The sequence below is a fragment of the Myotis brandtii genome, unplaced genomic scaffold (genome assembly GCF_000412655.1).
Source record: "Myotis brandtii unplaced genomic scaffold, ASM41265v1 scaffold8, whole genome shotgun sequence".
In the NCBI taxonomy this organism is placed as follows: domain Eukaryota; kingdom Metazoa; phylum Chordata; class Mammalia; order Chiroptera; family Vespertilionidae; genus Myotis; species Myotis brandtii.
In genome coordinates this window covers 7999160-8022485 of record NW_005371219.1, presented here as the reverse complement: position 1 = coordinate 8022485, position 23326 = coordinate 7999160, and the positions used below count along the sequence as shown (strand labels likewise).

General features: G+C 47.4%; 1 protein-coding gene across 1 annotated transcript in view; it reads left to right on the top strand.

Moving 5' to 3' along the window:
- Positions 1-7241, top strand: part of FOXO3 (forkhead box O3) — a 110284-nt gene extending 103043 nt beyond the window's left edge. Inside the window, exon 3 of the mRNA XM_005883820.2 lies at positions 2639-7241. The gene's annotated coding sequence lies outside the window, so the exon portion shown is untranslated. The remainder of the gene's footprint in view (positions 1-2638) is intronic.
- The last annotated feature ends 16085 nt before the right edge of the window (positions 7242-23326 follow it).

Below are 23326 nucleotides of genomic sequence, written 5' to 3'. Positions count from 1 at the left end.
CATCCCAGGTCCACGGCTGGATAATTAACACCAAAGGGAACCGGGGGATGGGGTCGGAATTAGGTAATACTTCATAGCTTCTCCCTTGGCACTTTCAGTAGCTCAGGGTAGAGAGTTGGGGACCAAAGTCCCCTGATGACTAATTGCATAGTGATGTTAGGTTGTGGTTTATTAAGTGTTATTGTGAAGGAAAAAACCAAATCCCCTTCTAAAGAACCCTATTCACACCCTCGTTTGTTCATGTCTCAGGGGTCCATGGTAGAGGCGCTGAAATAGCACTAGCTCTTGGAGGCTCAATTCCTCACAGACACTGAGATCTGGTGTCTAGTTTAGCCTTTCCCCTCTGAAATCAACAGGCCATTATTTTATAGTCCAGGATAAATTGCCTCATACCCTAGCAAAGCAAGAACAGCTCCCGAAAAGCCATCGGCCAGGGCAACTAAGTGCTGGGGGTGGGGGAGGACGGGCCTTCTTTTCCTGCTTTTGTCTCTGCTGCCGGTGAAACAACCTCAGTTCTTGTCTTTGGGGCTGTGACCAGGGAACTGCGGCCATGGGTGTGTAACATTACACACACCAAGCCCTGGGGTCGTTCTGCACATCGGTAGAGAAGGGTAAGGCTGCCAACCGGTGCAGTCACAGAAGAGGTGAAGTCACAAGTGCACTTGTGAAAATTCCACAGGAGCTCATGATGGTATCTCTGAAGAGGAGGGGCAGATGTCCGTGTGTGTGAGAAGGCTTATTGATGCATTTTTCATTACTTGTTCACCTTATCCGGTGAGCAGATCTTGAGTTCATGTTGCTTTCTACCACTTTTCTCTCCATTTTTTGGCCTGGAGCCATTTTTTTCCTACCATGACAGCCAACTGTCTCCATAAACAAACAGTTTTATGTCTTGAGACCTGTCACGTCAGTTCCTGTGGCTACATCTCTATGAGTATACAGTTGACCCTTGAACAACACGGGTTTGAACTGCACGGATCCAGTTATACGTGGATTTTTTTCAGTAAATATATTGGGGAAAATGTTTGGAGATTTGCTACAATTTGAAAATACTTGCAGATGAACCACGTAGCTTAGAAATGTAAAAATAAATTTTTTAAAGTTATGTCATGAATGCATAAAATATATATATACATATTTTCTCTTATGATTTTCTTAACTTTTTTTCTCTAGCTGACTTTATTATAAGAATGCAGCATATAATACATATAACTTACAAGTTATGTGTTAATCAACTATGTTATTGGCTATTAGTAATTTTTGGGAGTCAAAGGTCTCCCAGAGATACATATTTTTTTTTATTTCAGAAAGGAAGGGAGAGGGGGAGAGAGAGAGAGAAACATCAATGACGAGAGAGAATCAACGATTGGCTGCCTCCTGCACACCTCCCACTGGGGATCGAGCCCGCAACCCGGGCATGTGCCCTTGACCAGAATCGAACCTGGGACTCTTCAGTCCGCAAGCTGACGCTCTGTCCACTGAGCAAAACCAGCTAGGGCCTAACCGGATTTTTGACTGCACTAGGAGCTTGGCACCCCTAAATCCCACATTGTTCAGGGATCAACTGTACTTTATAAAAATATCCTCTAACTTTTCCAGGCTCAGTGGTTGCATGAAATCTGATAAGACTTGTGTAAATTAGATGCTCTGAGAGGACCTCTTTTGTGCCTTACCACTGAATACTTTTAGAGACAAAATAATGTTAATTGTTAAAGGCATGTTTTATGAGAGGTAGTTTTTTGTCATATGTGTGTTATGTAACTTTTTCCCCTCTGTAGTTTTTTTAATTGAGGGGTTTTTTTTTAGAGGGAGAGAGGAAGGGAGAGAAGGATAGAGAGATAGAAACATCTATGAGAGAAACATCACCGATTGGCTGCCTCCTTGCACATCCCCCCACCAGGGATCGAGCCCTCAACCCAGCATGTGCCCTGACTGGGAATCGAACCGGTGACCTCTCAGTTCATGGGTCGACGCTCAACCACTGAGCAACACTGGCTCGGCAGCCTCATAGATTTTTAATATAAAAATCAAATTCCTAAGACAGCCCACCTAGAGATTACTTACTCCTTTTTTAGTGGGGGAGTCAAGATGACCCCCCCCCAGCAGTGTAGACTTATTTAAGCCCTTATGGAAAATGACCATTTCATCCCTGGTTTGGGGGTATCAATGGAAAGGTGGGAAGCAAAGTCCACAGAGCCAGTGGGAGAGACCCAGAAAAGCATAGCTGGTCTGCTTAGGGTGACCCCGCCCTGGGCTTAGCATAAAAGTCCTGTCTCCCAGGAAATCCCTGGTCCAAACTCGAGAGCAACATCCCACCTGCACCCTGGACGTCCCTATCTTCAAAGGGCCGCCAAAACACCCCTAAGTTGCTCGTCTTTGTTAACCTCCCAAGTGAATGACCCCATCTCCTTTGAGCTTTGTCCACTTGAGAACGTTTTGTAGGCCAGCAGAGAAATCAGGTAAGTCGACATCCCCATGCTTCAAGCTGGTATGGCCAAAACAGCTTGACTGAGCGTGCCCTGGGCTCGGAGGTAGGTGAGGACCTGGGAGGCTGATGACGTGTGGCCGCGAGGTGCCTGCCCACTCTTGCCATGTGGACGCCTTTAATCGTCTCTGGTTTTCTTTCTTCCTCCTCTAGACCCTCAAACTGACACAAGACCTACAAAGAAAACCCTTTGCCAAATCTGCTCAGCAAGTGGACAGTGACACCGTTTACAGCTTAACCCCTTTGTGAGCCCCACGCCATCTTCCTGACCCAGCGGAGACTGTTCATGGCCCCTGACCCTGGATGAAGCACTTACCTTGGAACAGAACTCTCTATATACAGTATGCAAATCTTCCTTGTACGAGGTGGCGCGCCCCCGCCCGCGCAGGACAGCACCCGCCAGCACCGCCCACCTCGGTCAGAGCACACCCGGAGCCCCCGTTGCGATTCCGTGGTTTCATATCATGATGGTTTATGGGATGTTTTAAGTGTTGTGTGTTTGTTTTCCTTTGACTTTCTGAGTTTTTCACATGCATTAACTTGTGGTATTTTTCTGTTAAAATGTTAACCATTCTTCCCTAGGCAGATTTAAAAACAGAAGGAAAATGTACCAGTTACCATTTTGGCTTTGGGCATCACGAGCGGTTGAGCCTCTGGAACTCCATAAACTAACAAATTACATAAACTAGAGGGGGATATTCTTTCTTCTTTTGTTTGGCAGAAAAGGATCCTTTTCTAAAAACTGAACAATGGCACAACTGTTCGCTGTGCGCACCCATCCAGGACTGAACCCTGCATAGGCAAAACGAATGGACCACAGCCACCAGCCCAGTGGGTTTCGGTTCTGAGTCAGGGTAGTCGGGGGACGAAACCCCAGCACCTGGGTTGCAGGTGCCAGATCAGGGCTGGTGGTCCCCTGTCAGTATCCTGAGCGAATGCAGTGAACAGTGATGCTAGGTTGGTTAAAAAATAGGGTTTTTTTCAAGAAAGAAATCAGCTCAGCTATCCACTAATTGCCAAATGCCACTAAAGGATTTAGTTTTAAGGAGAAAAGAAAAATTAAACAAAAAAGGAGTTCTGTTTTGCTTTGCAGAAGAAATGAACTTGCAGGGGAGCATGAAGCCTACAGAGAGAAATGTGTGAAAAGTACAAACGCGAGTCAGTGCAGACCTACTACACACCCTCAATAGTCTCCAGCCTTGTGTATAATCTGATTTACTAGATGTGTATGAGTGAGAGGCAATAGCGTACAAACTGATTTTTTTCATATATAATCATAGATTGTGATTGTACCAGTGACACGATGGAAGTACAAGGTAGGGCAGTTTTGACTATTTTTTTTCCACTTTCCTGCTTCTATGGATTTCATTTTGTTTTGGTTTGTTTTTTTTCCTAAAAGTTACGGTGCTGTATAGGTGCTTTCTGTTTAACCTGGAACGTGTGATCATACTACTTACCCTTCTTTGATAGACAGAATAGTGGGGAACACCTTTGGTACATAAGAAACTGGTGTAACAACGCTCTGATTAGCACAGCACATGCATACTTCTCCAAAGTGATATATGAAGATCTTTTCTTTGCATAAAACGCACTAGGCATATAAATGTATAAATATATTTTATCATGTACAGTACAAAAATGGAACATTCTGCATGGACATTAGAAATACAGGCTAGTATTTCAGCACAGACCTCCCTGCATGAGTTCTCGCTGCCTCTTACACCGTGCAGTGGGCACTGACTCCCTTCCACCAACACAGACGTGCTGCCTGACCCCCTGCACTCACCACCGGCCGCCAGGGGCCCCCTTGTGCACCTTCGCTTTAGAATTCCTGCGGGGGTGATGGTGGTGGTGATCACAGCTCCTAGCACAATGAACGTTCCATTTGGTATTGTCACACGTCTTTCCCGCCTCGCTTGGGTTGTCATGTTTGAACGATGGCCCTGTTGATTTCACCCTGCCTTTTACTGAATCTGTAAATTGTTGTGCAATTGTGGTTATAGTAGACCTGTAGCCGTATCGCTTTTTCTAAACTGCTACAAGTTTATAATCTTCATTTTTAAAGTATGTATAATTTTTTTAAATATGTATTCTATTCACGTGGTCTGCTTGTCAGAGAGACAGGCTTTTGCTTTACTCTATTCCTTTACATAATGCTAGCCGCTTCCTCGATTCTTTGGTCGTCTGCTGTGCACAAGAACTGTCCGGTGTCAGCAAGAGGGCTGCCTCTCTGGGTCCCTCAGCAAGGCTGCCTGGGGTGGAGTGTGGTTCAGAGACAGCGGCAGTTGCTGATGGGGGAAGGGATGGAGGGGTGTCGGATACAAGGGAGAATCCAAAGTGCTTCCAACAGGAGAGCCCTGAGAATCTCTCCTGAGTTCAAAGAAACAAGCAAACTAACAAAACAGCTATTTGCCTTTGCAGTTTTATAAACCCTGGGAGCTACTTTGGGAGAAAGAAAGGCAACCCTCAAATGTGTTTTGACTTTAAATGTTGCATTCCTTACAGACATGGGACATCTCCTTTATTCTCTCTTCCCCCAGTTTTGTTAGATTTCAGGCAGAATGTCTTACAGAGTGTCCTAGAATGAGATTATAATTTAAAACAGACGAGGGAGGGACAGAGCAGTTCGAGAGCAGAGCAGGAAAATGGAGGGGAAGGGGTGCTTGGAATTTTTTTTTTTTTTTTTTTTTTTTTTTTTTTAGTAACAGCATCTACATGTAGAGAGTTGTGGAGAGCTGTCAGGGCAAAGTCAAGTGCCAGCATCAGTCCTAGGAGAAGGTCAGGACGGAATAATTAGGCCCGTCCAGGAGCACAGCAGCCCACACGCAGCTGGCCACCCGCCCAGAGGCCAGCCTCCCCTAGCCCAGCCGGTGCTGACGTGGTCAGACTGGGCAGAGGTCCCATACAAGCCCTCTGCCTCTTATATCGAGACCTGCTTTCAGGAAGGACCACCTGTTGGCCACCATGTGGGGTTCTGAGTGCCGTGGGTCCCTCACATTGGAGCATCTCAGAGGAACGCTTAGTAGCCTCCAGGGCCGGCTGCTGTCATGGTTGCATCCCGATGAGAACGCTCCGAGGCCACCCGAGGCCTCCAGATCAGCTGCTCCAGGAGGCCTTCCCCTTTCTGATGGGAAAGGAGAAGATAACTGATATTGCAAGCATGACATGTGTCCTGTGGCTCTGTTGTTCTCCCAGGACTCCAGAGCCTTTTCCCAAAGTCGGAGAAGAGCTTTCTCACAAGCTTTCACTGTCCTGGAGTGGGGACTGACTGCCGGTCCGGGTGCCCCGCCAGCGGTGAATGCTTCCTATAGCGCATCCTCTGCGATGATTGCTAAAACCCATTTCCTGTCAGCGGGAGAGTGGTGCAGGCACCTGTGGTACAAGGAGAACTTTGTGTGTTTGGTGTTGAGTTTTGACATTACGTGTGTGTCACTTCCCCTCCCTGAGCTCACTGCCCAGGACAGATATGCCCAGTCTCAGGGTATCATTTTGGGGGGCTTCCAAACCTGACCCCGATGGTAGGCACAGACTTCACCACTACCTAATGAACCCCCCTCCCCACTTAAAGAAGAAGGGACGTTGGGATCTCTTAGGATTGTCAAGAGAAAAGCAGTCAAATAGCCAGTTCTGTTTCCAGCATGGACGCCACGGGCTGGTGAGGGGAAATGAGAAGGTTGCCCTTTCTCTCTGAACGCAGAAACAGAGCTCTGGCAGCTCTGACCTCTCGTTTCCCGTTTCCTGCTGTATTTGAGGAACATGGTATGATTAGGCATTAGGGTGTTTTTTATTATTATTATTAAGAAAAGCAAATTTTTTTTAATAGAAATGCAATCACTGGCTAAGAGGTACGAAAAAGCCAGCCTCTTGTGGCGGTCAGGGCAGCAGGGCAAAGTGAAGGCCTTGTGCAGTCGTGTCTGTCCGGTGAGGTCTGAGAGCAGATGCCCAGGGAGTTGAAGAGTCTATTAATAATTTTTTATCTAAATCTTTTGTGGGTAACATTTTATGCAGTTGTAATGACTGAAGTACTTTTGTCTAATTTTACTTGTATGTATTTTTCTTTGGTGGATGATAGGTGACAAGGCCTCTGCCACACTCCAGAGATACCGTGTATGTGCGGCTGCTTTTAAAAATTGTGTGTCTGGTCATTTCTCTAAAATTATCTCATTGCCTGGCAATCAGTCTTCTCTGGTATACTTGCCCTAGCACATTATGTACACAGGAGATGTAAACAGGTGTGAAGGAGGACCAGGAATTTAGTTAATATTTTTAAAAATGTATTGTGCGTTTTTGCCTTCACATATTGAACATTTTTTAAGAAAAAAAAAAGTTGCATGAATGGGAAAAAAAAAATCTGTATACAGTATCTGTATAACTGTCTTATCTGTTTCAATTTCTTGCTCATACCCCATACAACTAGACTTAAATATGGCACGTGGCCACATTCAAAACCCTGAGTCACACAGTCAATACTTTGGTTTGAAGCGCCTCATCCTTTCTTCCAAAGCAAACACTATCATTGCATCTTACTGAGGATTTTGTCTAGCCACATGTTGCCATGAATTAACTCTACCATCTTACTTTTCAAGAATCAAAGCCAGTTTGATTTGGGAATCTGCCCCTTTCCAAATGAAATAGAGATACAGTCCTTACTTTCCTTGGTATTTGTACATATTGCCTTGTGTATTCCACTTAAAACCGTAATCTAGTTTGTAAAAGAGATGGTGACGCATGTAAATAAAGCATCAATGACACTTTATCTTACTCCAAGAAGTCTTTGTTCTCCCTCCCCCTTTCTTTAACTCCAGAAGTGAAGTAGCTGCGTTTTCATCTCACAGTCCTCCTGTGCGGGACTTCACAGGCTGGGAGAGGCACAAAGCCACGTGCCTCTATCATGAGATCTCAAACTCAGTGAGTCCAGCAGACTTTTTCTCTGGCCCACTTTTGACCTCCACCGACAACCAGACAATTCAATAAAAGCAGCTCTGTGGCGTTGTTCGTGGTGGCGGTGGCCTTGTGGATGTGCACTGAGTCATGTTGCCTGGAGGAGCTGTTAAGCAGGGAGGCGGGTTTGGGATTCTCTGCCTTCGCTAAGTATCAGAGGTTTTGACCTGTCAGAGTTTGGGCCCTATTGAGAGTCCTCATGTGAGTCTGGCAGACAAACATTGGTCATGGGCCGTGCGTGCCCCTCCTGCATATCGAAAGGCAAACAATACTTCAAGCTTCTTGTGGGAAGAGCATAACTATTTCCAATGTTTGTACGTTGTAGGGCCTCTCAGTCAAATCAGGAGGAACTCCACCCTATTGTAAAACGATTCCTAGTAGCCTGGGTTATGTTTTTTCATTTTAATAGACATGTTATAAAAATGATTCAGCTTTCCGAAACCCCCTAGGATTAGGTTCAAAAGCTCAAACCACATGATGGACTTTTATTTCAGGTCAAGTAGGTAAAAATGATTTTGAAGTTTGCCTTCATAAGTTGGTCCTTACTATTGTTTTAATTACCTGTAAGGGTACAACCTCACCGTCTTCTAACACCCAAGCCAACAGGGAGAACATACTTCATTTGAGACTGCTTCCCAATTTTGATTCTGTCTCCCAAGAGGTTAAAGATGGAAATCCAACACTAGCTATCACAAGATTCTCAGTAGAGAGTGCTCCCAAGTCAAGTAAAAATTCAACTAATTAATAAAGTTCACAACAATTACTAAATCAATCCCAAGGGTCACAGTGGCCAGACCCTGTGACGGGCACCAAGAGAACTAGGACCTGGGCCCGCCCTCTGTGAGTTTGTACTCTGGGTATATTCTATCTGCTGCACCTTGGTGAATAAAGAACTAATTCTTGCTGACTCTGCGTCAGCTTCGTGTTTAAAAGAGGAAGAATTTAGGCTAATCTCTAAAATACTTTAGGGATTTGTTTTTGCAGATGTTCAAGCAATGAAGGCAAACCTTCAAGCCAGCAAATGTGACATGTATCAGCCAAGTCACCCACACCAAGCTGGAGTACAGCAGTCCAAGGTGGAGGAAGGTAGAATTCATAGCCACAGTCTGCCAGACTCTTCCCTCACGGAGGACATAGGAAGGTCTGGAGATGGCTACGGGGAAGCTGTGGGGGGAGGCCTGTGGTGCCTGGCTGCCTCTCAGCTCAGCCTGTGGTGGGAACCAGCAGGGAATCTAAAGTGAGGTGAAGAGGGCAGCTCCCATCTCCATCAAAGAGAAGCAGCGGTGCTGGGCTCAGAGAACTGGAGACATTGGAGCTGGAGGAGGAGGGGTCCTTCCCCCTGGTTTTTCCTCACTCGAACGCTAGGAGAAAGCTATTAGCAATGTTTAAGACCTGAAGAAATTAGATTGTGTAAACTATGGCTGGATGGAGGTACTAAGTGGTAAAAGGCAAACATTGAAATGCTAATTGTGCTGGACACGTTTGCCTTTAACAGTGGACTCGGGACCTCAACGTGTCCACCAGGAACGGTCTGTAACTGCTCCTCAGTCATTCCCTCCACATTCAAAGGCAGAGAGCACTCAAGCCACCGATGCCCAAGCCCCAGCTGACAGGCGGCATCAGCAACCATGGCCCGTTCCAGGAGGGGGGAGGGCCCGTCTTCCAAACCATTGGGTAACTTCCCTAAGTAGGAGGGGGTCCTCATGTGGGAGGTGTCCATTGTATTCTGGCAATTGGATTGTGGGATGTTTTGGTCAGACTTCTCTTCATTTTGTTGCACTGTATTTTTAAGTATTTTGAAAGGTAATGGCTTCACATGATTCAAAAGCCAGAAAGCATATACGTACACACAGGGAATGTTTTCTTCCCATCCCTGTCTAGTTCTCTCCCTACTTCCTCCCACTCCAGTTTCTTGTGTATCCTTCCAGAATTTCCTATGCACCTACAATCAATCAAAACATTCTAATTTTCCCCCTTTTATGACACAAAACAATACATCATGTACCCTGTTGGGCATCTTGTTTTGCCAATGATTTCCTCACAGTAGAGGAGATATTTTTATACTTGCATAGTACGCCACTGTACTAATGTATTATAACTCATTTAACCAGTTGTGCCCTGTGGATAGACAATGGGTATTGAATTGTTTCTAAACAGTTGTTATTATCAGCAACACTGCAGTGAATAACCTTGTACATGTATTACATACACGTGCCAGAATCTTTGTAGGACTAATGGCCAAATGTGGAATAGCTGGGTCAGGGAGTATATATACAGTTCCAGTGCTGATAAGAGATTGAGCAAATTGCCCTTCAAAGTACCAACTCACAACACCCACAAAATATGAGAATCCCTGATTTCCCCAGCCTCATATTTTTAATGTTTTAAAAATGAACTTGCCAATTGTTCCCCCATCACCCCCCAGCTCCTTTGTTTTAAGGTAACGAAGGCCTGGTGAGAGTGAGTGGTGGGGGATGGGAGAGGGGTTTAGGAGGTGAACTCAGGGTGGCTGGTGACTGCCAGGGAGGGAGAAGGAGCTCTGGGCACTCCAAGCTGAACACCCAGCGTGGTGCCAGCACGCTGAAGAGTCATGCTGCCAACCTGCCCATCCAGTCTGGCCACGGGCTCCTCCCCTCACGCCACCAGCTTGGACCGCCCAGCCTCGGGGTCAGCAGCCTGACCTGACAGCTGCACTCCCTCACCTCCCAGAATTCCAGAGGGGAGTTGTCACCCAAAGGAAACAAGTCTGGCCTCTCTGGCACCACACCACACACCTAGACCTATTCATAGCCAGATTGCACAACCAGCTGGAGGAGAGGCGGCGGCATGGGCAGCGCTGTGCTGCTCCGGAGCTGGCCCTGCCCCACCGCCCTCCAGCTTCCAGAGCAGCCGTTCCCTGGGGACTCGGGGGCCTTTAGGGTCTGACGGCTCTTCTTCCCGAGTCGGGGGACTTGCTTCTCCGAAGGAAAAGCTCTAACACTCTCTACAGGTCCTCCTCTGTGCCGTGCAGGTTGGCCCCTGGGTAGAGGAGGGCCTCTCTCATCAGGGAACAAAAACCCAGAGGCCGGCTTTGACAGAGAGGAAACTGAGTCACCTCACTAGTAAGCCCTGCGTGTCTGTGAGGAGCCAGTGTCACGCAGTCGGGGAGGGAAACGCAACTTTGGAAGGGGACAGCCCTTGATTTGAACCCAGCCTTGCCACAGGCCAGTCAGTTCACTTCTCTGGGCCTCTGTTTTCTCATCTGTGAGATGGGAACAAGGCTGCCTGTGTGGCAAGTTGTGAGGGTCACCTGCGTGCCCGGGAAGTACTGCACACACTTCCACAAGTCAGCAGCAAGTCCTTCGTCAGAAGTTCTCATTATACACAGCCCATGGGCCACACTCTGTGGGGTGTTGCTTTTTATCATATAAAAACATAAAACAAAGTTTGACACATTAATGAGCCCCAGCAGTGTAATTAGATGCATAGTAATTAAGCATAAAGGTAACCAACTTGTTAAGGTTTTCCTGCTCTCGTTTTCTTTGATGTTCTTCAGGATCTGTGGGCAGCAGTCACGCTCAGGGGCCATGTCCTCTGTGTACCGTGCCATCGTCGTCACGAAGAACTCGTGTCCTGGCCAGGGAGGGCCGGGAGACTGTTTCTGGTCCTGCCTCTGCCACTAAGCGCTGTGCGGCCTGGAATGAGTCATTTCCCCCTCTCTGGGCATCAGTTTCCCCATCTGCAAAGTCTGCGTCGGAAATACTGTGCTTCATGAGGCTGTCATGACAACCCAAAATGGGACACATAGAACCACAAAGCAAGTATTAGGACCACAGGCGCTGCTGTGAGTCAGGAAGTTGGCAGATGTTGATAATATTCATTTTCCAGGAGGGAAACTAAGGCAGAGCCCAAAGTAGGCTAATACAGTCATGGTTTCTTGCTGAACCCTCTCCTCTGCCCCAGGTTTCCAAAGCCACACACAGGAGAGATGGAGATGGGAAAGGGTGGAGGGAGAAAGGGGCCCTGGGGATGAAGGAGGTGGCGCTGGGGGAAGGGGGATGACTTGTTCTGTGGTATCCATTCCAGAGGAGGGGGTGCGCCCTGCACAGACGTTAGCCCTGTACCCTGGCGGTTGCTACACCCATTCCCGTGCAAAAGAAGTGAAATGACACAGGGGCCCAGAGTGGCACCGGGGGAAGGCCTGTTGGACACAGACAGGAGGCAGGGCAGGTTGCTGCTAGTTCGAAGAGCTCTGGGAATGGTGACAAGCTGGAAGCTGCCCGTGTAATGAAACTGTTACCTGGCGCACGCCTCTGTGTGTGTGTGTGTGTGTGTGTGTGTGAGAGAGAGAGAGAGAGAGAGAGCGCTTCTGATATTTCTGTCTCCAGGATGGGCGGGATGGCATTTCCTAACTGAAGAACTGAAGAAAACGGCATCTACCTGGGTGGTTTGAAGCGTCTAACTGCTGCGTGCACATCCCTGAATGTGAAGGCCGCCTCCTCCCTCAGCCTGGCTCTGCCAGCGCTAGCTCCACCACCTGGGCCTGATTTTGCACAATTAAATTCTTGTTGATAGAAGCCACTTGTTAACTACAGAACTCAAAGCCAATTTAACTTCACAGCAGTGAACTTTTTGTACAGTAATAAGTGCATGACAAGGAAAACAGTCCTTTGTGCGAACACGTGGACTGCTGCTTGGAGGCCCCCGGGGCTAGTTAGAAGCACGCGGACTTTGGAGTGGGACACAGGGATGGGGCCTTATCCTCTCCAAGCTCCCGTCCTTGCCTGTTTCCCGGGGATCATCATAACACTTCCCTTTAGGATTCTTAGCAGGATTGGGTGAAAGCAAACAAAATGCCCACCTATTTATTCACCCTGTAATTCGACATATATTTATTGAGGGCCTACTCTGTACTGGTGCTGTGCTGGAGTTAGTGGTTAAGAGCTCGGCTGAGAAAAAGAAAGGGAAGTAGATGGATAGGTATCTAGCTGTGCCTGTGCGACCTTAGGTAAATGACTGAGCCCCGGTGTCTCCATTTTCTCATCTGCAAAGCAGAGGTGATGTACCCCCACCTCATCATGTTATCATGAGGATTAAATGAGATGAGGCATGAACACCACTTAGAACATAGTATCTTGCACATAGTAAGTGCTTGCTAAACTTAGTTACATTTATTAGTACATTGAAGTTGCTCAATCAATCATAGGTTATAGGCTTTGTAATTAGGTTTCTAAAGTGTAGCGCCTATCCAAGGACCAAGGAGAGCCGATTTTTAAGAAATGGGCTTGGATCCTATGTATCAGGAAAGCAGGAGGGAGCTTGCTACAAACTCCGATTCCTGGGGCCCATCCAGAAGTGCTGAACCAGACTCCCTAACATTCTGCCTTTGCAAACGTTGTTTCCCATGATTCTAAAGGGCACCCCAGTTTGAAAACCCCTGGGAGTAAAAGGTAAAAAATTTTCATCCATTCAGGGGCAGCCTCTGTAGTGGGAAGAGTAATAGCCCCCAGGTGTCCATGTCCCAATCCCTGAAACCTGTGGCTGTGCCAGGTTGTAGGGCCCGGGAAACGCAGGTTCGCTTCTCAGCTTTACAATGAGATTCTCTGCCCAGGGTAAGCCCAAGGGTCCTTACATGGAGGAGCATCGTAAGACAGAGGGCAGCCTCTAGACCAGTGGTTCTCAACCTTGGCTGCACATTAGAATCACCTGGGAATCTTTTTAAAATCCTGATTTCTGGGCCTCAGCCCCCGGAAATTGTTTCTTTGTTACTAATGTTGTGGCCCCACCCCATAACAAAGAAACAGAATTTCCGGAGGATGAGGCCCAGAAATCAGGATTTTAAAAAGATTCCCAGGTGATTCTAATGTGCAGCCAAGGTTGAGAACCACTGCGAGTCTAGACAGAACATGAAATCTCGCCGAGGGCCTCCAGAAGGAACACGGTCCTGCTTGATGCTAGCCAGGGAGACTCATTCTGGACTTGTGACCTCTAGAGAAATGTGTGCTGTTGTGAGCACTAAGTTGTGGTGATTTGCTCCAGCAGCAACAGGAAACAACGATGTCCTCTTCAACGCGACTGGATTCGTGCGGCTGGATCTGGAGGAACCCTGAGGGCCAGCCCGGCTGCAGAGGGGCCAGCTGCCCTTCAAGGGCAGTCCTCGTGGCTTCTTCCTCGTTCAGTTATGCTCTGGTGCTCCAGACAGCTGTTGAGCAAGGCTCTTGCACGTCAGGGGGCTCAGAGTATCTATAAATTGCCAACGATCTGGAGGCCAAAGGATCTCTGTCATGCTTCCCACCCTAACCAAGGGCCTGAGCTCCTGAAAATGGTCCAGTTGGTTCTTCTCAGAACCCTGAGAGAAGAGAAAGAAACACGCCAGGAGCCTCCTGATTGGAGTGGATCCTGAAGGGCAGTTCTCACACCCACACCCTCCGAGGGTGGGAATTGCCAGGGCTCCTGGGTCTCCAGGTTCAGCTTCTCACTCGCCCTGGGCGCCTCCTGCACTGGACCAGCCTGTAGCCTTTCCCCTTCTCTCCCCTCCCACTCCCTCCCCTGCGACCCTCCCCTCCCCTGCTCTTAGACCCACGGAGACCTCCTGAGTGACAGGCACTGTACTGGTGGTCTCACGTACATTATCACCTTTTCCTGAGTTTATGAAAATTTTCAAACATACAAAAAAGTTGAAAGAATGATTACCCATATACACATCACCTGGGTTCAACAATGCTTAAATTTTGCCATATTAACTTTCTATATTTATGTACATGTGTATGGATGTTGTGTTTTTGCCAAATTTTTGAAGTTCAGCCATCATAACACTTCACCTTGAAACACCTCAGCACGCATCTTTCAAACCCCCGAATATCCCACACCTGAAGCATCTGAATGTAAGAACTTGAAATTCTAAGAAATGAAATTACTTGCCGCAAATCACACAAATGGTCAGGGGTAAAACTGAGATGAGAAGCAGAAAAGCAGACCAGGGGGCCAGACCAGGTTCACATCCTGTCTTCTCTCTGAATGGTTCCAGGGCTCCTGATTAGGGTCGTCCCAGGAGGCCGAGCCTCTGGCCTTGGGGTTTCTTCCTGTGAGAAAACGCAAATATTTCAAAAAGACACAATTCCATCTTAACAATATCCCCTGAAGGTGAAGCCACCACTCCCCAAAAGGCAGGTTAAAGCCCCAGGGGCCAGGTTCTGGGGAAAGACGTCCAGGCTGGGGCCCCAGGGGAGCAGGTCCTCGGTGCTGCCAAGCTTCCTGGAATGCAGGTGGCACCTCGGAGCACCCCCAGCATGCACCTGGGTGTCCTCCCACCTAGATCCCGACGAAGCAGGAGACGGGCAAATCGTTCCCATTTTACTGGTGGGAACAATAAGGCATAAAAGGGGGCTGCTCAAAAAAGAATTTAATTACCACATAATGAAGAAAAAGGCCTAAATGTGGGCCTCAACATGTGGGCTGTTAACCACCTGAACCAAGACAACCTAGGAAGCTTGGTTATTGGGGGTTTACCGGGATCCAGGGAATCAGATCACCTGGGGGTGGGGCCCCAGACCCTGCCCACCTTCCCCAGGTGATTATTCTCACAAATGAAATAAGAGGCTCTTGGGATGTTAGGCCCCAGAACTCGGTCTGACAGCCTCGGGGTGAGGCTCTCTGCTCCCACAGGGGGTCATGGAGTCCCTACAGTTTACGAAGCTTTTGCCCAGTTGGGTCTACTTGACCTTCCCACAAGCCCAAGAAGGAAGAAAGGCAGATATTTTTACTGCACTGTTTTGAAGATAAGGTTGGAGGAGCTCAAGGAAGCTGATACTTGTCCAAGGTCAACACGCCTCCTTGGTTGGGGAGAAAACCTGGTTCCTCTGATTCTCAACCTCGTGTTTCCTGATTTTAAAGTTTTACAACGTCTACAGATGGACCAAGCACATTTGAGAATAAAGTCTTGCTCAGAGTAAGTCGTCGGGTGGGCAAAAGAGGGCAGAGCCAGGTTTAAATCCCGTCTCCCTTTGCTAGCTGCGCGGCCACAGTGTCCTCATTCATAAAATGGGTGAAACAATTCCCACCTCCTGGTGGTGTTGCAAAGCTGAGAGGGAACAGAAGAGCTAATAACGCAAGTGGGTAAGGCATCCCGGCGGCAACTGTTACTAATGTGGTTTATTAGGGGGAACCGTAGGATGCCCTCTGCTCTGAGCGCTACTGCCTGGCGTTTCTGAGGCCTAATGTTTTCTGGCAGCAGCAGAGGGAACCAGGGGTGAAGGCGGAGGCCGGGAAGCTGGCACAGCTGGGGACCATTACTTCCTAATGAGGGGTCAGCCCGGGAAGGAGGCCGAGGCAGCTGTGAGGAGGGGCACTGAGGGTGTCTCCATGGAGGAAACTTGGGCCGGCACTTTGTTTTTCTTGTTTCTGAGCTCAGTTTTACACTCCAGAGGGGAGTTCTCCGCGTCTGAACGTGGGTTTTGAGCTGTGGCGCTGGTGGTTCTGCAGTCAATGGCTCGCCACCCCTTGTGGGGCAATATTGCTATTGATGTCGGGCCAAGGTGGTTAGGAAACGGGATCTTCCAAATGGGGACTTGTGGTTTGGCCGCGCTGAGCTGTGTCTCCACAAGCACAGTTGGGGGGAGACAGCTACCCACAGGGTGCGGCTTGAGGGTGAAGCAGTGCCTCTCCTCCGCCCGGCGCTGCCCCCTCCGTCCCCCGCCCCCAGCGTTATTATTATTGCTCTGGGGTTGCAGTGTCCTGGCCTCAGACTCCCCCTAGAGAAGGGCTGTGTTAGGAACAGCTGGGCCCTGAGGAGGCACCTGCCAGCAGTAAAGCAGACCAGGGGCCAGACCAGAGAACGAGCCGTGTTCTCTGCCGGCCTGTCTCCCCGAGCTCACGCCCCTGTCAAGGCAGAGCTGCCAGGTGGAGAAGGGGAGAGAGCAGCAGAAAGGCAGTGGGACTGAGGAGGCCTGAGCGCCCCCGCCCCCTCTGGGAAGCGTCTAGGACCCCTAGGCAGTCACAGTGCCTTCTGCCCCATCCGTCCTCAGCCCTCTGTCCCTCCCTGATGTAGCACAGTTGCAATCACTGCTCCAACCACGCTGATGGAGCGATTGAATGAGTCTGAAGGGAAGAGGGAACTCTGAAGGTAGCTCCAGGAACGAGCTGACGGGGAGCCACCTGCCTGGCATTTGCCCTGATGGAAAAGCTCCCCGGGGACTGGCAGGTAAGAGTCCTCATTCCTGACCTTGGAGCTGGCTTTCTGTGGCACGTCCCCTTCATTGTTGCTCTGACTGCTCCCCAGAAGCAGCGAGTACTGGCTCAGTGTTAGGCATGTGCGACATGGGTCTCATAGCCAGTGGTGTTGCCAGAGGCCTGACCCTAGTTCTGCCGCCCGCCCTGGGTCGGCCCAGGTGTGCAGAGGCAGGTGGGTAAGCTGGTTCACAGAACTCAGTTAGCTTGTTCCTGATCGTATCCCTGTGATGCAGAGGTAAGAGTGCTCATGACAACATAGTAGTTACAAAGGGGTGGCTGAAAAGGAACAAAAGCATTTAAGCCAGGCACCTGCTGTGCGTTGGGTAATGGGGGGAGGGAGGAGAGAATACAGGGCCCTGTCCATGGTCTAATGACAGCCAGTGACGATACAGTGTGAGAGGGAGGATGGGGTGAGTGACTGAGCAGTTAATCCAGGTGGCAAATCTGATGACCTCTGTAGACATCCCATGGTTGACAGGGACTGCCCTCCTCTTCACCTGGGTCGGCCTGGTTGGTTGTTCCTTGCCTGCCTCTCTCAGCAGGAGACGTCTCTCCTGCCAGGTGGAGGGGCAGCTGGACAGGAAGATGCTCAGGAGTCAGTGTGAGCCAGTTAGACATTCGGTTGACGCACAGCTTTATTTCCACGTATCCATTTATTGGTGCTTTTCCTCTTTCTCGTTGCCCAAAAGGATTGCTTATGCACCAAGCTGTGATGTATATTCTGTTACCTTCTGGGGGAATTACCTCAACGTTGGCCGGAGCTTAGCCTCCTTGACCACATGGGGCTCTGGAGACACATTCAGAAGGACCCAGAAGTCCTGGATGCCCTGCAGGCTGGGAGCCAGCAAGGAAGAGGCAGGGACTAGGATGCCAAGTAGGAATGGAGGGCACAGAATAGCCACCCCTGGGCTCGGGTCTCCCTCTCTGAAGTCTGCTTCTCCCACCAGCTCCTGCAGCCCTGAGCCTCCATGGGCTCCCCCTGCTCCTCCGACCCCTGTCCTCTCCTCCCGGCTGAGTTTTCCCTTGCAAACCCCAAAGCCCAGGTGCCGGGGACACAGTGATGGGACACCATGAACTCACAGTTCAAACCAGAGAGAGGAATCCTGGGCCTGAGCTATTTTTAAAACTAAAATTGAAGCCCAGGGTTTACTTCCTCGGGACTTAATTAGACTCCAGTGCTGCCAGGGCTGCCTCCTTCCCGCCCACGAGCAAAGCCTGACCAGGGTTTGGGAGCTGACGCCATGTCACAGGCGGGAGGGCTGGGGCCCGGTGGCGTATTTTTGCATTTGGGAGGCTCTGGAGAACAAAACTGCTTGGCCCCCGGCCAGTTAAACTAAGTCAGTTGGGAAAGGGAGGGCGCAGAAAAGCCGTTAGATCGTCCTTCCTTCTTTGAACTGCATCGTAAATCTGCCAGACAGGAAATGGGGATTTAGAGGGGAGGGGGCTGCACAGTGAGGCTGCAGCGGGGGCTGGGTTTCCTCCACCCTCAGAGCCTGGCCCAGGAGGGACTGTCCTGAGGCTGGGAGACTCCCCTGGGCTGGGGCAGGGGCGGGTGAGAGGGAAGCTTGGGTTGAGTCGGAGCTACAGCGGGTATGGATGGGAGACTGTAAGTGGCTGTTGGCGACTCCTGGGCCTGCTTCGGGGCCCCCCAGCTAAAGCCACCTGCAGAGATGCAGTTTTCAGAGCTGGGAGGGACCTTCGAGGCTCTTCAGTGAGGATGTTGAGAACAACAGGAAAAATGAATTATCCGAAGACACACATGAGAACGGGAAGTGGGCTGGGGTCTCCTGACTCTGAAGATGGCTGTCTGCTGCATCGCCCCTTCCTGCTAGTTCTTGGCTTTTGTGGGGACACAAGCCTACATTCCAGAGTGAAGGTAGGGCATACATTGCAAGCTCTTCACTCAGTTCACACGAAGAGCTAAATAGCTGGTGTTTAATACGTTATGGAGAAGAGGCTCTGGGCGCGGAGCCCCTGAGCCGCACGGAGGAGCGCTTCTGATGGGGTGGGAGGCATGGCCTGCTCACGGTACCTAAGGCCATCCCAGCCTGGGTATCTCTGAAGGGAGAGGCGGGGGACATTGAGACCTCTGTTGTCTCTGATATTGAACCAATTTACTCCCAAGAAGAGTGAGAACAGAAACCTGGCTAATGACCGCCCACATTGATACGTTTCTGCAACTTTTCTCCAGAAAGACCTAGATACCAGTCGTAGGAGCACCATTACTATTGGATTAAATGTATGCTCATCCTTGAAACCAGGGAAGCTCCTGTGTTTTCCATCTCTTCCTTCCCCTCCCACAACATTCCCGAGGCCGCCTCTCAAATGAGGAATGCGATAGACAGGAACAGTGTAAGACCTTCCTGCACACAGCAGGACCCTACATTAAGTGAGAGCCGCAGCCAACATTTATTTTGCTTCTATTTCTTTGCCAAGTACTTCACTAGCATTATTTCATGGCATCTTGATAACTATTATTATCATCAGGATATCAAGGCTCAGAGAGGTGAAATAATTTGCCCAAGGTCACCCATGTAGCAGTCAGGGCCAAGACTTGAACCAAGGCAGGCTTACTCTACAGCCTATGCTTCAGCCACCCAGACTCGTCCACTGGTGGAAACAAAATTGTCTGGAGTACAGAGGGAGCTAAATAGAATTTCATTCAACAGCAAGAATGCAGCTCACTCCATTTATTGCCTAGACCAGGGGTGGGTAAACTTTTTGACTCGAGGGCCACAATGGGTTCTTAAACTGGACCAGAGGGCCAGAACAAAAGCATGGATGGAGTGTTTGTGTGAACTAATATAAATTCAAAGTAAACATCATTACATAAAAGGGTACGGTCTTTTTTTTTTTTTTTTTAGTTTTTTTCATTTCAAACGGGCCGGATCCGGCCCGCGGGCCGTAGTTTGCCCACGGCTGGCCTAGACTCAAGGATATAGAAGGGAATAGTGTCAGGCTTGGGGAGTATCTGGCTGAGGGCTGAAGTTAGATGGGGACTGCGATGTTCTATTGTTTGCAGTGATTTTTAGAGAGTGGAAGGAAGGGAAGGAGAGGAAGAGAGAAAAACATCAATGTGAGAGAGACACATCAATTGGTTGCCTCCTGCACATGTTGGGGCCGGGGATCAAACCTGCAACCTAGGTACGTGCCAGGAATTGAACCTAAGACCTTTCGGTGTGCAGGGCAATGCTCTAACCACTGAGCACACTGGCCAGGTCTGAAACTAGTTCTTGATACTCAGGGACAGTGGACATAATTCTTGGTTGTTCTCAATCCTCCTCCTGTTACTTCTTCTCTGCTACTTACTTTAGACATCTCATCATCTCCATTAGGAAGCACACAAGTGGAAGGAAAACTTGCTCATTGTTAGTCTTTTGCTGTCAGCTAACTTATTTTAGGAGTTCCCACTGGAAAAAGACTAGTGGGGAAGTAGTTTGAGGCTTGTAAATTACCTTCTTGCTTGCACATTCCCTGTAATCTGATAGCTAATGTCTAACCTTTTTCCTTAGTTGGGCTCTGGCTATGTTTGTTGAACTATATGTCATTTTCACCCATGACTCACCCTTGGTCAAATTTTGTGATTGAGGAATGTGGACAGCATTAGACATTATTGCATCCCATTAAATGAATTAATACATATAAGGTACTAGAATATTGTTTAGCTCAGAGTAAACAATAATTGTGAGTTATTATTATTGATATTGTAAGATGTTGCTTGGAAAATAATACTCAATATCCAAGGCATCAATTATTTTTGTTATACTGAGTGTTTTCATCATAGCAGCTGGGACTCAGTTTTAAAGCAGAATGTTTCTCAAGGGCAGGACCCAAGAGTGATAAAATAGAGCAGTGCTTCGTTATAAACTCCTTCAGGGGGGACTTCTGCCTCTAGTTATGGACTAGCTTGTATCAGACCAACCCCCCGTATGAGAACAACTAGAAAAACCTAGATTTTTTTAAAAAGTGAGAGACTTTTTTTATTTGAAAGCATCAGCGAGCTAGTAAGATGGGGTCTCAGGCCCTGGAGAAAAAGGACACACAGGAAGGTGAGCGGCTTACCATATGCAGCTATTTCCCCATCATGCACTTGCTGGTTCTGAGTACGTACCGAGATGCTGAGCAGGACTGTGGGCAGTTTCACAGGCCTGAGGAGACAAAATTGGAATTCAATGCTTTCCAAAGGGAGGAGTCCTCATAAACATTCCAGTCCTTCGCGGGGTAGTAAAGCTAGCCTGAAAACAGACCAGCACTCACAGAGACTGAAATTCATATCTGAGTCAGTTTACTCTCAGGTTAGATCAAGGAGATATTTTTCCAGCTAACTATCTGCCAGAAATAAAGTACACATTCTTTGGAGGAAGAGAACAATATCCAGAATCTCAAATTATCACAATTTTTCTGGCAGAAAAAAATACACCACAGTATCTGGCATGAAAATAAAATACAGGAGATAAGACCAAATCACTGAAAACCAAGGGGAAAAATGTGACAATTTAAACAAGTATGTTGACTCTATTTTTTAAAAATATCAAATGAAAATTCTAGGACTAAAATTAAGACCTTGATGGAAGGGTTTAAAAGCAGGTTAGACACAACTGAAGAGATGACTCACAAACATGAATATAGGCCAGAAGAAAATATCCAGACTACACTACAGCAAGATAAAAAGTTTAGGAAATACAGAAAAGAGCCTGAGAGAGAAACGAGACCTAATGTAAACATTTGAGTATAGCATAAACAATATTTGAAGAGAAAACAATCTAGATATTTACAAACCAACAAATTACATAAAGCCATAGATTCAAACTGTGAAACAAACCCCAAGCAAGTGAATACAAAGAAAGCCACAACCAAGTACAACATAATAAAATAGCTGAAAACTGCCAAATTAAAAAAAGGTAAAAAAATACAAACCCCAAACAATAAAAAACATGTTGCTCAGAGACACAATAATAAGATAGCCAATTTTTCAACAAAAACAATGGAAGCCAAAAATAATAATAAAATGATATCTTTAGAAGGCTAAAAGAAAACAGCTGCTAACCTAAAATTCTATACCCAGAAAAAGTATCATTCAAAAATAAAAGTGAAATAAAGATATTTCTAGCCAAATAAAACTGAGATGATTTATAGCTAGCCAATATACTGGAGGAAAAACTAAACAAATTTTCAGGTAGAAGGTAAAGAATCCCAGATAGAAGCAAGAAGACGCAGAAAGGAATGAATAACATTAAAATCATAAACATGTGGAAAAATCTAAATTAATATTGACTATATAAAACAATATAATATCTTAGAGAGTTAGAATATATGTAGAATTAAAACATGCAACAATACAGAAAATATAAGTAGGAAAAAGGAATGAAAGTAACCCAATGTCCCTAACATTACTCGGGAACAGAAAATAGTACCGATTTAGCCTGACCAGTGTAACGCAGCAGTTGAGTATCGACCCAGGAGCGAAGAGGCCACTGGTTTGATTCCTGGTCAGGGCACATGCCTGAGTTGTGGGCTTGATCCCCTGTAGGGGGCATGCAGGAGGCAGCCAATTGATTATGCTTTTTCTTTCATGGAGGTTTATATCTATTCCTTTCCCTTCCTCTCTCTCTAAAAAACAAAAACAATAAAATTACACAATAAAAACATATTTTTTAAAAAAGTTTGCTAATTTATATTGGACTTTAATAAGTCAAAGATGCATCAAAAACAATAAAATTACACAATAAAAACATATTTTTAAAAAAGAAAGTTTGCTAATTTATATTGGACTTTAATAAGTCAAGGATGCGCTAAGTCTAGCAGGTCATAATAAATGCAAAAAGTCCTCAAAAGTCCTCAATATTCAGCAGGGCTGAATATCAGCATTATATTAGCCTGCTGCTGGCCAAACAGCTGTAGGCAATTCCCCTAACCCCGTGGTTGGCAAACGGCGGCTCTCGAGCCACATGTGGCTCTTTGGCCCCTTGATTGTGGCTCTTCCACAAAACACCACGTGCGGGCGCACACGTACAGTGTGATTGAAACTTCGTGGCCCATGCACAGAAGTCAGTATTTTGTGGAAGAGCCGGTGTTTTGTGGAAGAGCCACACTCAAGGGGCCAAAGAGCCGCATGTGGCTTTCGAGCCGCGGTTTGCCGACCACTTCCCTAGCCAGTTTGGCTCAGTGATGGCCTGTGGACCGAAGGGTCCTGGGTTCGATTCCAGTCAAGGGCAGGTACCTCATTTGCAAGCTCCTCCCCGGCCTGGGCCCTGGTCCAGGCTTGTGCAGGAGGCAACCAATCGATGTGTTTCTCTCACATTGATATTTCTCTCTGACTTTCCCTCTCTCTTCCCCTCTCAAAAAATCAGTGGAAAAATATCCTCGGGTGAGGATTAAAAAAAAAAATGCTTGATTAATCCAAAACAAGGTAAGAAAGAAGAAAGAAAACAGAACAATTGTAAAAACTAGAAAACAAAATGGTAGATTTAAACACAAATATGACAGTATATTAAATGAACAGATTAAGTGTTTTAATTAAAAGACAAAAATTATCAGACTGGATTAAAAATAAACACACCACTGCATCCAAATATACAGAAAGAATGAGAGTAAAAAGAAACAATATATTTCTAACTAAGAAGAAAATTGGTTTGTCTACACTAATATTAGAGTAATGTTTAAGGCAAGTAGCTTTGTAAGAGATAAAGAAGT